Source organism: Furipterus horrens, unplaced genomic scaffold (genome assembly GCF_987537825.1).
Source record: "Furipterus horrens unplaced genomic scaffold, mFurHor1.1.pri manual_scaffold_3, whole genome shotgun sequence".
NCBI lineage: Eukaryota > Metazoa > Chordata > Mammalia > Chiroptera > Furipteridae > Furipterus > Furipterus horrens.
In genome coordinates, this window is record NW_028327173.1 from 204,233,341 (window position 1) to 204,249,260 (window position 15,920).

At 44.3% G+C, this 15,920-nt stretch overlaps 1 protein-coding gene across 2 annotated transcripts in view; it reads right to left on the reverse strand.

The window, feature by feature from the left end:
• BTBD7 (BTB domain containing 7) overlaps positions 1 to 13,169 on the reverse strand; it is a 59,709-nt gene extending 46,540 nt beyond the window's left edge. For both annotated transcript variants that reach the window (XM_090271341.1, XM_090271340.1), the window contains exon 1: positions 12,940 to 13,169. The gene's annotated coding sequence lies outside the window, so the exon portion shown is untranslated. The remainder of the gene's footprint in view (positions 1 to 12,939) is intronic.
• Positions 13,170 to 15,920: the final 2,751 nt, after the last annotated feature.

Below are 15,920 nucleotides of genomic sequence, written 5' to 3' on the forward strand. Positions count from 1 at the left end.
GAAATCACTGTTCTAACTGGGACAACTGTTTTTACTGTTGGTTTAGAGGAATGTAGAAAAGTGACTCTGGGTGTTTCAGAGAAGGCAATGAGAAATCTGAGTCTAGATTTGCATTTACAGAAGATTTGAAGAGAGAAAGAGCTAAAACCAGGGAACACATGAACAGAAACTGAATTTATTTATTTATTTTTAAAAGATTTTAGTTATTTATTTTTAGAGAAAGGGAAAGGGAGGGAGAAGGAGGGAGGGAAACATTAATGTGTCGTTGCCTCTCACATGCCCCTAACTGGGAACCTGGCCTGCAGCCCAGGCATGTGTCCTCACTGGGAATCGAACCAGTGACCCTTTGGTTCGCAGGCCAGCACTTAATCCACTGAGCCACAGTAGTCAGGGCAACAGAAGCTGAATTTAAAAGAAAAAAACGAAATTTCTCATCAACTTCATTCAAAACAAAAAAATCACATTTTCGGATGCAGATGTTAAAAAACGTACAAGGGCAGCACTGACAGGTATGGATCAGTTAGTTGGGCACCATTCCACAAAGCAAAAGGTTGCTGGTTCAATCCCTGGTCAGGGCACATGCCTGGGTTGCAGTAGAGTAATTATTTTAAAAACAACACCACCACTAATTCTTTAAAAAATTTAAACACAACACCCTATCCAGCAATTCTACTTCTGACTACAAACCCCCCAAAAATAAAAACAAGGATTAAATAGATATTTGAACACACATGTTCATAGCAACATTATTCACAATAGCTAAAAGGTAAAAACAACTAAGTGTCCATCAACAGATAAATGATGAACACAATGTGAAATAAACACTGGTGTATTTTTAGGCCTTAAAAAGAGGAAGGAGCCCTGGCTGGTGTCACTCAGTAGACTGAGTGCCAGCCTGAGAACGGGAAGGTCACCGGTTCGGTTCCCAGTCAGGGCACATGCCTGGGTTGTGGGCCAGGTCCCCAGTTGGGGGCGCGCAGTTGTCGCACACATTGAAGTTTCCCTCCTTCACTTTCTCCCTCCTTCCCCTCCCTGTAAAAATAAGTAAAATCTAAAAAAAAAGGAAGGAAATTCTGATACATGCTACGACATGGATAAGTCTTAAAGTCATTATGTTAAGTGAAAAAAAGCAAGTCACAGAGGGACAAACACGTGAGCTGATTTACATGCGGTACCCAGAGCAGTTAGAATCAGAGACAGAACGTAGAATGACGACTGCTAGGGGCTGGGCAATGAGTATTAAATGGACAGAGTTTCAGATGGGAAGAGAAAAAAGTTCTGGGGACAGATGGTAGTGATGGTTGCACAACAAAATTAAAGCCACAGAGCACTTAAAACTGGCCAAAATGGTAAATTTTATGTTATATGTTTTTAACCATAATTTTAAAACCTCACTAAAACAGGCGGGAAAGCAAATAATACGTCATTCCTTTTTTACATTTTTTTAAAAAGATTTTATTTATTTATTTTTAGAGAGTGGACGGGAGGGAGAGAAACATCAATGCACGGTTGCCTCTCACATACCCCCAAGTGGGGACCTGGCCCACAACCCAGGCACGTGCCCTGACTGGGAACCGAACTGGTGACCCTTTGGTTCACAGGCCAGCTCTCAATCCACTTGAACCACATGAGCCAGGGCTTTTTTACATTCTTTTAATAATTGCAAGGCAAGTATCTCATAACAGGGATATATAGTTTACAAGCGCTTTGTCACACTTTACGTCATTTTATTCTCACATTAAGTCTTCAATGTAAACAGAACAGGCTTCATTCTCATATCTCTGAATGAGGCAGTTATAGCAGAAGGTGAAGTGACTTAACCAAAATAAAACATATATAGTAAAATATATATGGTAAAATGGTAAAGCTTCAAACTAGATCCCAGGCTTTTTGATCCCTAGTTTAGTGTTTTCTCCCCTAAACAAGAAAATATCTCAGAAGTATCTAGTCTTATACCAACCTTTCTGAAGAGAACAGCCATGTCTTCCCTCTGGTCCTCTATATGTTTACAGCACTGCCAATTTGTTACTCAAGTCTTAAACTGCTGAAGTTCCACTCCATCACCCCCATCTAAATTAAAGGACAGACCTTAAATAATCTCTAGTGTTCTGCATTGCTGGTGAACAATAAAGTTTCTAGATTGTGAACTACATTTAACCTCCTAGCATGTAAATAGCAAAGACAATTATGACTATGCTTCTCTATTTTCACTCCTTCCTATTGTTTTTTCCTCCTTGGCAGGAGACACTTTGCAATTTCTGTTAATAAAGAAAAAAAAATGTAAAGAGAACAGTAAAACAAACCTTTGCCCATCACCAAATTTCAACAATTAGCAACTTGTGGCAGTATTGTATCTCTACATCCCAATTCACTCTCCATCCAATCCCTCTGGATTATTTATTTTTTAGAGAGGGGAAAAGAGAGAAACATCGACATGAGAGAGAAACACTGATCAGTTGTCTCTTGTCTGTGCTCCAATTGGGGACCGAACCTACAACCTAGGCATGTGCCCACCAGGAATCAGGCTGGCAACTTTTCACTAGGCAGGAGGACACCCAACCAACTGAGCCACACAAACCAGGGCACCTGTGGATTATTTTGAAGAAAGTCCTAGATAGCCTATTAGTCCATCTGTCAATAGTTCCTTATGCATCTCCAGAAGAAAGGATGTAAAAAGAACTACAATACCATTATCACATCTAAAATAATGAATAATATCTTAATAAGAACTTCCCAAGAGGGTTCACATTTCCCCAATTATTTCATTTTCTTATTATTTTTTTAATCAGAACCCAAATAAAATTCATGTATTCTGGATGATGAATATGTTTAAGTTTCCTTTAACAGGTTCCTCCCCATGTCCCTCCTTTTCCCTCTTGTGATTTTGTTGAAGTCAGGTTATTTGTAGTTTCCTCATAGTCCGGATTTTGGCAAATGAATCGCCACAATCGTTTAATATGTTCCTCTAACCCCCGTTATTTCCTGTAATTGATCATCAGACTTAGTGACTTTATTAGATTCGGGATCATTGTTGTATTTTTTAAAGTTTATTTTGCCGAGATGACTTCACAGGTGGTGGTGTATACTCCCAACAGGTACGAAATGTTTACTTCTCAGTCTGTGATAATGAGAATTAGCAATGATTACCAACTAGTCATTAATCCACTAAAGGTTGCAACATGGATACATTCTATTATTTCTTCTTTTTTAAAGTATACTTTATTGATTATGCTGTTACAGTTGTCACAATATTTTTTTCCTTTGCCCTCCTCCATCCAGTACCTCCCTTCACTCCGGCAATCCCACCCCAATTAGTTCATGTCCATGGGTCGTCATGTAAGTTCTTTGGCTTCACCCTTTCCTATGCTAATCTTAACATCCCCCTATTTTGTACCTACCAGTTATGCTTCTTAGTCCCTGTGCCATTTCCCCATTTCTCCGCCTTCCCCCTCTCAGCTGCTAACCCTCCATATGATCACCATACCTATGATTTGGTTCCTATTCTGGTTGTTTGCTTAATTTGTTTTTGTTTTTATTTTTTACTCTGTTGTTGATAGTTGTGTGTTGTCATTTTAATGTTCATAGTTTTATCTTCTTTTTCTTAAGTAAGTCCCTTTAACATTGCATTAACAATGGCTTGGTGATGATGAACTCCTTCAGCTTTACCTTGTCTGGGAAGCACTTTATCTGCCCTTCCATTCTAAATGACAGCTTTGCTGGATAGAGTAATCTTGGTTGTAGGTCCTTGCTTTTCATCACATTGAATACTTCTTGACAGTCCCTTCTCGCCTGTAAAGTTTCTTCTGAGAAATCAGTTGCTAGTCTTACAGGAATCTCTTTGTAGATAACTCTCTTTTCTCTTGCTGCTTTTAAGATTCTCTCTTTATCTTTAACTTTTGGTATTTTAATTATGATATGTCTTTGGGTCTAGCTTGTCTGGGACTCTCTGTGTTTCCAGAACTTGTATGTCTATTTCCTTCACCAAATTAGGGTAGTTTTCCTTCATTAATTTTCAAGTAGGTTTTCCATTTCTTGTTCTTCCTCTTCTCCTTCTGGCGTTGCCACGTTTAAAAGTTGTCTCAGAGGTTCCTAAGCACATCATTTTTTTCAATTGTTTCATTATTCTGTACTGGTTGACTGTTTCTTTCTTATGTTCGATATCATTGCTTTGAACCCCAGCTTTCTTCCCTTCATCATTAGTTTCATTTGGATTTTTCTTCATTTCACTTAGCATAGCCTTCACTTTTTCCCTTATGCGTTTGCTGTACTCAATCATGTATGTCAAGTCTCTGAGCATCATTATCATCAGTGTTTTGAACTCTGTATTCATTAGGTTGGCTATCTCCTTGTTGCTTAGACCTCCCACTGGAACCTTGATCTGTTCCCTCTTTGGGGACCACACTTCTCCACCTTCTCAATTTTTCAGGTTCCTGTGTTTGCCTCTATGTCTTAGGTAGAGCTGTCACACCTGTTATAAGGGGCAGAGCCTTGGGTATTCATCAGTACAAGGCGACCCATTTCACCACAATGTGCCGCTGTATGTGGGGGAGGGGTCCAAGAAGGAACAATGCCGCTTGCTCAGCCCTCACCCCTTTCCCAGGCACTTCTCCCACTTCCGTATGGGACTGGCAAAACCTCTAGCTGTTGCCCTGGTTGTGGTTCCTGGAGTGGGAGGGTTTGCAAACGTTCTAGGACCGTGGGGGCCTTTAAACAAACAGACTTTGCTGAGAGACCAGCAGTTTCTTCTGCTGCCTCAACCCCCACTGGCTTTCACAGTTAGAAGCAATGAGGCTTTATTTTCCCTTGCACTGGAACTCTGGGCTGTGCAGTCTGATCTGGGGCTGGAATCGCTCCCCAGGTTTCCCTCCTGACTTTTATGTGTGACTGTGCTTTCCACACTGAATCCTCTCTGCCCTGGCTCCACCCCTCCTCCCTGCCTAGATGAGTATTATTTCTTTATATCTTTGTTTGTTGGACTTCCATGCAGTTCAGTTTTCTGGTAGTTCTGGTTGGTTTTAGTTTTGAGGTAGTTGTATTTCTTCTTATGGTTGTTGAGGGAGTGAAGCATGTCTACCTACGCCTCCATCTTAGCTGGAAGTCCCTCTATTATTTCTTCTTTATTCATTATCTGGAATACTTCTGTAAGAGAAGGTCAACTTACTCAATTGTTTGATGTACAATTTGTACAGAAAAGGCAGAATGAATGAATGATTCTTTACCTCTATTTACTGATTTTCAAAACAATTAACTTCCCAGCATCCTCTAAAGATGATCAGCAAGAACGTATGTATGTATGTACATGTGTCTTTATTTCCTCACCCGATGACATTTTCTTCATAGCTTTTAAAGCACGTTGGGGGGGGAGATGGGGGAGAAGGGGGAGAGAAGGGGAATGAGGGAAGAGGAAGAGGTGGGGGGGGAGAAAGAGAGAGAGAGAAATCGAATGGCTGGTTCCCTTACATACCTCGAAGGACCGAACCTGCAACCTAGGCATGTACCCTGACTGGAAATGGAATCCAGGACCTTTCGGTCTGCCAGAAGACACATCACCACCTGAGTCACACAGGCCAGGGCCATCAGCAAGCTTTTTAAATACAATTTTATAGATTCATGAGCTAACCATATTTGATGGATTTCAATCACTCCAATTGGGAATTTTAAATTTCCTTTGTCAGGCTTTATTGTTGAAGCACGTGACGGAAGTCTGACTTAGTAAATAAAGGCTAAAGAGACTTCTCTGTCATAAGTGATTACTAACATTGGCTTCAAACTCATCCATCTTGTTTTGCCACAAAGTTTTTTTGCTTACCAGAAAATTTTCACGTCTAGTCTCAAGCAAGCAAAAAATATTTTGGGAAAGCCTGAAGACAAGAATAACTAGGCCTTATGAAGCAAATTATGGAATTTTCCTCTAAATAACAATTCACAAGTAAATCCCAAATAAAACAGGTTTAATATAAGTTCACAATATAGAGGAAAAAGGCACATACTATACTTGACGTTAGTTCTGGCATTCAAGTCTCCCTCTAAAGAAAGAAGGAAGAAAAAGAGGGAGGGGGGAGGGCAAGAGGGAATTACACAGCAACAACACAATTCATTCACTGCTCCTTCCAGGATTTCTCTTCAGTAGGTAAGACTTATATTTCATAACATTTAAGGGACTGTCAAACTTTTGATCTAATTGAACACTTTTAAAAAATAATTAAGGGAAAGCAACCACTTTGCATGTCTGGTCTAACTGATTTTTTCATGTCAATTTAAAGACAATACCATAAGTCATATTTATTAAGAAACTGTTTATAAATCACTTTTTCACGTTACTGGTTCATCCTATGGCCCTTGGCTGGTTTGGCTCAGTGGACTGAGCGTCGGCCTGCGAGCTAAGTGTCGCTGGTTCGATCTTCCAGTCAGGGCACATCAGAGAAGGAAAACTCTGACTCCAAAAAACCTCCGCTGCCTTGCGGCATACCTCTTCAGGGGAAAGGCTAAGGGAGTAAACCCCGACAGAAAATCCGGAGCCGGAGTCCCTAAGGCGGTTTGACGTTGTAGTCAACACCGGCAACTCCTGCGGCGCACCTGAAGCCAAGCTGTATTGACTCCGTCTTTCCCTTGGACCCTTCAGCTGTGAAGAGAGGGGGGGTCTGCTGCATGGGCAACAGCAGACCCTCCATATCACCCTGCCCAGGCTCTGTAGCTTCAGCTTCACTGGAGAGGACACTCCAGCGTCATCGCAAGATGTCGATTCAACACGGGAGGAGACAGATACCGTGTCACTCCCGAGTCGGACTGCACAGCCATTCTCGGCGGTGCAGATAAGACTCTTAAGAAGCTACACCATCGTCTCTCGAGACGGACGGCTGCTGCCGACGGTTCATCCTAACAACTCGTCCACTGAGTATCTATAATGTACCAGACACTGCTAAATACTGGAGGCTTTGGCCCAAAGCACACAGCGAGATGTGGAGAAGCCGACCTACAAGCCAATGATTACAGTGCATGCAGTGAGAGCTGGAAGAGAGGTCCGAAGTTCTAAGGGAGTGAGTGTAGAACTACTGGTAAAGGTAATGTTTGAACTGGGTCTAGAAGAATAAAGATGACTCTAACAATTAGGAGATTTTTTGATGGCAAGTAACTTCAAAGAATTGGCTTAAACAATAAGGAATTTATCTGTCACAAGGAGAAGGCCCATGGTAGAAAAAGCCCCAGGCCCACTACAATGTATGCCCAAAATAATGTTATCATGGACCCAAGTGCATTCTACCTTGCTGCTCTGCCATCCTTAGGGCATGCTTCATCATCCCAGTGACAACTAGGGTCACGCGTTCTCTTGCTCATATATGAAAAAGGAAAAAATCCCCTCCCTCAGAAATAAGATTATCTCCTTCCCTTCAATCTGACTGGGACAAGAAACAATTCACAGGGAAATGCCTTGAGCTGATTGGCTTGGAGTAATCAAAATCTAGCCCTGGGGTGGGTGATGAATCATCTTCTCAGTCTCCTGGATGACAAACACTGGGATAAACATGAAAAACAGAAGCACAGAAGACGCTGAGCAGTTTGGTATGCCTGGAGTGAGGGGAAATCTAAGGCTGGACACAGTCTCAAACTCCTGTGAATCTGGCCTTCATCCTACAGACAAATGGAAAGTTAACACAGGTTTAAGTGGGGAAGTGACATGTTCCAATATGGTAAGTATGGCAGCAACAAAGAATAGCCTGAGAAAGAGGGAGAGTGGGGGACCAACTGGCAGAGACCTGCTCGTTGGGGTGTTCAATGAATAGTCCGGACTAGCAAGGAAGTGGTAACAGGGAGGAAAAGGATGGAATAAATACTTACAAGGTGGCAAGGCTTCTATGTAAGGCACAGCTTACACATACATATGTTTTACTTACTTCGTCAGTTAGCTTTAAAGATCAGGAAAAGTAAGCCTCAGACAGATTAAATGGCTCAACTTCACAAACAACAGATTCTGAATGAAGGCTTGAATCCCAGTCCAGTGTTCTATTTATTACACTGCAACTATAAATATTCCCAACAATGGTCAAAAAAGGGAACTTTTTTGAATTCTGTGATTTAAAGGATGTTATATGTACTGGATTAAGATGATTCCTATTTATCCCAACCTTAACATAATGTTCACTACATGAATTTAATGCTAGTTATAAAACTTTACCTGGTATGTTTTTAAAGTTTCTATGTTACTTAAGATAGTCGGGATGTTGTGAAAAATTCAATTTGTAATGCCAGATTTACACTGTCAAAATTTTAATAAATAAAAAAACTTAAAATCTTCCAGATTTCATTAGTTTTTTGAACTTGTTTCACAAATAAACTAGGTACTGGATGTTTGAATTTCATTATAAATTTTAAGTAAATTATGCTTCTCTGAAATTTTGGACTGTGATAACTTCCTTCCACTAGGTACAGCAGTTCTCAACCTGTGGGTCGCAACCCCTTTGGGGGTCGAACGACCCTTTCACAGGGGTCGCCTAAGACCATCAGAAAACACATATATAATTACCTATTGTTTTGTGATTAATCACTACGCTTTATGTTCCATTTGTAACAATGAAAATACATCCTGCATATCAGATATTTGCACTACAGTTCATAACAGTAGCAAAATTACAGTTATGAAGTAGCAACGAAAATAATTTTATGGTTGGGGGTCACCACAACATGAGGAACTGTATTAAAGGGTCGCGGCATGAGGAAGGTTGGGAACCACTGCCCTAGTATCAACTTAAAAAGAAAAATGTTACCTCATTTCCTTAAAAAATACCTCGTTTTAAAAAACTCACTTGTCTATTTCTTTTTAGAGTGGGGAACTTTGATAAGTTGGACTTCATTAAAATTAAAAACTTATATGCATCAAAGGACACTCAACAGAGTGAAAAGACAATACACAGAATGGCAGAAAATATCTGCAAATCATGTATCTGATAAGGGACTGATATCCAGGGCATATAAAGAACTACCAACAGCAAAACAACTAATTTGATTTAAATATGGGCAAATAATTTACATAGCTATTTCTCCAAAGAAGACATACAAAGAGCTAATAAGCATAAGAGATGTGAACATCACTAATCATCAGGTAGCTCAGTTGGTTAAGAGCATCCTGATACACCAAGGTTGCGGGTTCGATCCCATGTCAGAGCATATCAAGAATCAACCAATGAATGTATAAATAAGTGGAACAACAAACTGATGTTTCTCTCTCTCTTTCCCACTCCCCATTCCTCGCTCACTCTCAAATCAATAAAAGCAAGCAAACAAACAAAACACTCCCCAAAACGGACACTTCACATCCATCAGGATGATTATTATTAAAATAAAACACGTGCTGAAGGGGAACCCTTATACAGTGCTGGTAGGAATGTAAAGTTTTATGGGCATATGCCAAAAAGAAACGAAAGCACATACTCAGATATTTGTACACCCAGGCTCATAGCAACATTATTCACAACAGCCGAGAAATGAAAGCAAACCAAGTATCTACTGATAAATGCACTAACAAAATGCAGTACACACATACAGTGGAATATTATTCAGCCTTAAAAATGAAGGAAATTCTGACAAATGCTACAAGACGGATGAACCTTAAAGACATTATGCTAAGTGACAGAGGCTAGTCACACAAGCATAAATACTGCATAATTCCACTCATATGAGGTTCCCAGGGCAGGTAAATTAAGAGACAGAAAGTAGAATGGTGGCTGTCAGGGGCTGTGGGGAAAGGGAAAGGCGAGCTACCGTGTAATGCGCAGAGCGCTTCTGCCGGGGAAGGTGAAGGGAGCCCTGGAGATGGATGGCGGTGGTGCTGCACAACAATCTTCAACGCTGCCCAACTACAGGCTTAAAGCGGGTTAAAAGGGGATTTTATGTTACATTTACTACAATAAAAATAGCACCTGTTATGTGTCCTTCCTGTTGACGCCATCCTAGCCTGAGATCTCATCTCTCCCACCCAGGTAACTAACAGCTGCCGTGGGCCCTGCTTCATCGCAGTCTCGTCTCATTCCCACTCCATCTGCGGATACCTGGCAGGCCCAGCTCGCTGGTGTATCACATGGACGCGTGGCCTCTGAACCTTCAGAGGCTCCCCGCATCCAGCTAACGAGGACCAGAATCGAGCCCTCCTGCGAAGTAAGCCAGGCAAACAAAGCAAATGCCATGATTTCAGTTGTATACGGAATCTAGTGAACAAAACTAACTAACAGACAAGACGGACACGGCCTCGGACGTGTCAGAGGGGAGGGGTAGGAGCGCTGCGTCAAACAGGGAAGGGCGTCCAGCAGATCAAACCGACCAAGCCGCCCTCACCGACAGACAACAGTCTGGTCATGAGCGGAGGCAAGGGGTAAAGGGGGGATAAATGGTGATGCAAGGAGACTTGACTCGGGGTGGCGAACACACAAAACAATATACAGTTGATGTGCCCTAGAACTGTACACCTTAAACCTATACAATTTTATTAAATAATGTCACCCCCATAAATTCAATTTAGAAAAATCTAAATCTTCTCAATCCGGTACGCAACCTCTTATGCAGAGAGGTATCTTCAAACCATCCACTGTTGTCCTTTTAGTCCCCCAAAGAAATTCAGTTGTCAGTTCATCCTAGTTTCCCTTTGTACCCCTCCCCCAACGCTAATCTCCACATATTCTCTTGCTTTTACCTCACAGAGTAACTGCTCCAATCTCTTTGTAAATCTAAACCCTCACAGGCCAGCTCAAGTCCCAAGTGTTCCAGGAAGTTCTTTAGACTCCTGACACCTCCGTCATCTCCCTCTAACCAGGGTGCCCGCAGCATTCTCTGCATGGGGACAACTGACGAGATGTCTCCGTCACCCCCTCTAACCAGGGTGCCCGCAGCATTCTCTGCACGGGGACAACTGACGAGGTGGCCTCCGTCATCCCCCTCTAACCAGGGTGCCCGCAGCATTCTCTGCACGGGGACAACTGACGAGATGTCTCCGTCATCTCCCTCTAACCAGGGTGCCCGCAGCATTCTCTGCACGGGGACAACTGACGAGGTGGCCTCCATCATCTCCCTCTAACCAGGGTGCCCGCAGCATTCTCTGCACTGGGAGAACTTACTAGACTGTCTTCTAGACTCATAGAGGCACATCTTATTTTCTGGGGGGTAAAGTCTGTAGATTCTACTTTTTCCTTTTTTCCTGTAGCGCAACGCAAAACACGGAGCAGATCCCGTTTCACTGAACACAATGTACAACTTCGGATCTGTGCGTTTCATTGACTAGGTTATGAAACCAGAATCATTCAACCTGATTGCATTTCTAAAGGCTAACCTGTGACACAACAAAGAAACCTGCTGTGACTCAACAAGACACAGGGAAACTAGGTGTTAAAACTCGGCAAACACAAAACAGACGTTTTAAATCCTAAAATTAGATTCTGATACAAAAAAAACTTGTTTAAACGCTGGTGTTGGGACACGGAATCATACAGCAGTTAAGCTGCGGGCCAGAATGTTGACCTTTCAGTTCTACTGGATGCAAGAACGAGCCATGCATGCTATAACTGGGCAAAAATGTAGCCACAGGCCTATGAAAACTTTAAATGTCAGTTTTCATTAAATTCAGGTTAGGAAAAAAAAACTCATCAGTGACTGATGGCAACTTGATGGTAGCTGTCAGCACCAGAGCAAGGTTCTCTCATTTCTGCTTTCAACTTTACTACACAGAGACCCAGGGACTGGCACTGAGGGTAAAGGGGTGCCATCAATGAATAAGAGGATTAGGGGTGTAGTGAAAAGGGCTCTCTATAAATGGGGGTCGAGAGGCCTAGATCCTAGTTTTGGTCCAATCCCTGACCAGGTCACTTAACCCCTGTGCCCAGTTCCCCAGCCCCAAAGCAAGTCAGACCGCATCTCTAAAGGTTTTTCTGCCTCCAAAACCCAGGACAGGTTTAACCACAGCTGCCATCAACACGCAGGAGTCTTACCATTTCCAATCTTCCTTCCACATTTCCGGAAGGAAGGAATTGATTTCCGCAATCTAAAAGAAATGGATGCTATTCAAAGACGAAAGATTTCGTTAGTTGAAACAACAAGGCGATTCTGTGAAATGCCTACGTCCGCGTTACAGTAAGAGGTTTCATCGGGCCTGATCCGGAGTACTTGCTATCCGTGCTGGTGTGTGAAGACGTTCTAAGTGTGGTTCAAAGCAGAAGCGACACTCAAAGATGCCTTTAAAAAAAAAAATGGTGAGAAAGTTCTCACGCCGGGGTAAGGACAGTAAACAGTGTAAATGGCAACACTGAAAAAGGCACGCTTTTAGCCATTCAAGCCCTCCCGGCACAGACTCCTTTATCAGACACTCGGTATTGTCTCCCTTCCAACCTGTCAAAGCGCAGATCCAGTCCGATCGCGCAACGCAAACTTACCCGAGCTCTCCAACTTCTCCCCCTGGGAGCAGCCGCGGGCAGGCCTGCCCGCTCTCCAATTCGGGCCAGCGGCTCTCACGTCCACCCCGGGGCGGTCGCAGCCCCGCAGCCCCGGTAAACGCGCGCCCGAGTCTCGGGAGCTGCTTCCTGGCGTCCTGGGAGGCGGCGGGTCCGCCCCTCGGAGCCCCTTGAGTGTGGAGTCCGGAGTCCGGAGCCCGGAGCTGGCCCGGGCCACCGCCGCAGCCACCCAGGGCTGCTCTCCCCTCCGGAGCGCCACGCCTCGAGCCTCTGCCCCTGGGACAGCGGCGCACGGCCAAGCCCGCCCTCGGAGTGCACGGGGACCGGCCAGTCCGCCGACGCCGTAGTCCCCGCCTCAGCCCCAGACGGTCGACTGTCCCTTCCTTGCCGGCGGCCCAGCCCCAAAACGGACGCTTCTCCGCCCAAGCACAGCCCCTTCCTTTTCGGGACGGCCCCACGCCGCAGGGCACAGCCTCAGCTCACAGCCTCTGAAACACCAAGGGACACTCACCCTGGAAGCTCCTCCCGCCGCTGCTGCTGCTGCTGCCGCTGCCGCCGCTGGGACCGCGGCCGTCGCCCCCGCTGCCGCCGCCACCAGCACCTCCGTCCGCACCGGCGCCAGCACCCCCAGCCATCCTCCTCCTCCTCCTGCCGCCGCGGCCGCCGCCCTCTCCGCTCCTGTCAGTGGCTCAGGCTCCCGGACTGCTCCAGGTTCCCCTCGCCGCCATTTTGACTCCTAGAGGGAGCAGGAGGGGCTCGGCGCGGCCCTGGCGCGCCTGCGCAGCGCTGCAGAGCCGAGCACCCGCCTTCTCCCGCCGCCGCTGTCGTCGACGCGCCCGCGATCACGTGGGCTGGCGGCGGCGCGCGCACCCGTCGGCTGGGGTGGCGCGTTCGCTGCGCTCGGGAGCCGTGGGAGCCGTGGGATCCGCGTGCGCGAGCGTTATTCCTCCTCCCTGCCTGGGATTGGGGCGCTGGGCGCGCTGAGTCTGAAGTTGGTTGGAGCGTCCTGCTTATTCCAGGAAACGGTGACAAAAGATATCAGAATGCAGTGATAACTGCTATGCCACAGGACCACTATTTCAACCATGCCATGTTCTTATTTGGCGGCCAGCGTCCTGATTGATCGCACACAATGCATCAGCCTCGAAGGGGACGCTGCGCTCCCGCCAAGTTCTTTCAGACGTTCTTGGTGTTTGGCAGTTTACCTGAAGCGCTGCCTGCATGGTACTTTTTTTATAGGCACCCCCTTGCTAGTTAAATCTGGAAGACACTGAAAAGTTTTTCTTAAGACACTCATAAACGAGGGACAAGAATATACGAAAGCACCCAGACGCACGTGGAAGAGCCAGATTGCACTAACCCAGGTGCCCCTTGTTTGGAAGTTTACAAAAACTAAAGCGATGCAATAATGAAAACATCTTATATTTATGTAGCATCTTACAGTTTTCAAAACACCGTTAAATACAACTCTTGGTTTGAACACCGAAACTACCCTTTGAGGTAGTTGGGACGGGCCTGGAAATATCCAGTCCTCCGCCCGGGGGCATATATATAGCGTTAACAAGCAGGCAAGCCAAGACGAGAACCCAGACATTTTGACCTTGGTCACGTGGCCATTCCCCCTCACAGTTCTCTGATAGGCCTTAGCAATACAGTATGTATTTGTTCTCTGGGAATTCACTTAAAACCCTTTTTTAAGTATTTGCATTCTCAACTTCACTCACCCTTTGGGAAACAAGTTTTTTAAATCACACTCGGTATTTTTTTTGTTCTCAAACCACCTCTAAACTCCAAAGGATAAGAGCAATTTCAAATTTTGTGATGTGTATTTAACTATCTCTTGGGCTGATATTTTTTATACATTTCATATCTCGTTGGCGGGTATGTTTTTTGACAGCCTTCAATGGGAGCACTTTATCTCTTTGAATATGATTGTTGCTTCTGTCTATACTTTTTTTCAGATTTGTTGTATCTTTCTTGTGCTCATTCATCGCCTCTCTACTTCCTAGAGAAGAGATCTCTTTCCAATTTGAATTCATTTTTTTCCTCTTTCACCGCATGCATTTCCGCTTATGACAGTCCTTGAAAGTTTGGATATTATGAGCAGAGACTGGTATTCCCTTGTCTGAAAAAGAATCCCCTCTAGCTGGGACAGTCCTCTCCAACTGAGTACACAGATGTAGACAACAGACAAGAAGAGTGCATGGGAAAGGTGATGGGGGAACTCAAGAGTTGGAAAACTTTAGTTTAGGTACTAGTTAATAAGCCTAGTAGTTAACACATGTAAAAAGCTATTGTTTCAGGAACTGAAGGTACTATCCACCCTGACTCCAGGAGACCATAAGCAATTCGACCTTTGTGTTCCAGAAAAGACCATAAGCAATCAAAATAGGATGAGCCATTGTGTTCCAGGGAGAGATGTCCCACTGCCCAGGACACAGATAAAATCATACAGGACAACAGGACACAGGACACAGATAGAAAATCACCCATCATCAGATGAAAGAATGTTAGGGAAATTGCCAGACTGCAGCTTTTATCTGATTAAACTCCTTCCTTAATTCCAAGTCCCTTATCCATGCTTTTTGCCCCTTGAATTCCAAATCTCTTACCTACATTTCTTCCTTCTTATAAAAAAGGCTGGCTTGAAAGGAAATGTAAGACAGTCTGTTGGGGTACATAACCCGCCTTCACCCAGATCACCGTCCATCTGAATAAAGTGTCCATAAATATTCAATCCCTGTCTCTGCTTATTGGTTCTGGTGGTGACAGGCAGCTTGAACACTGACTTTTTCGGTTTCCAAGTGAGAAAATACAAGGGAAATTGACCCATTTAATTAGAGCAAAGAATTGGCTCTAGATGCCCACCTCCTATTCCCTTATGTTGTTATACTTCTCCTAAAAGCATAATTGAATCTTATCTAAATTAAAGCCACCTACCATTATTTTCCATTATTTTGTCTTTGTCCTCATCAGCCAAATATTGCATTAACTGAAAGAGTTGTTATTTGGAAACTAAAAATTCCGTTATCCATACTATCCGAACATGGAGGCAACTAGAATGCACACCTGGACTTTTGGTATATGCTGATCAACCTGGCCTTGGACTTAGTCGTTCCCAAAGGATATGCTGATGGACTGAAACCATTCCCAGGGGAAATGGTAATGGACCTAGCCAGATATGTTAACTAACCTGGTGTGTGTATGGGGGGAGGTAGCAATGAGTTGTAAATGACCTACTGAATATGTTGACGAGCAAACTCACCCTAACCCAAATGTGTGGTTGACAAGTATAAAAAAGGTGCCTGCAGCAGTGCAGTGGTACTACTACGGGCCCATGACGAGGACTGGGAGTCCCCATTCCCCGTTCCCTGGTCCCTTGCTCCCTATTCCCCTTGCTCTTAGGGGCCCTTGAGTTGGTCCAGGAGCTGCCTCTCCCATCCTTCCCCCTCCCCCCTTTTCCCTCAATAAACCCACTGTCTGATCTCACAG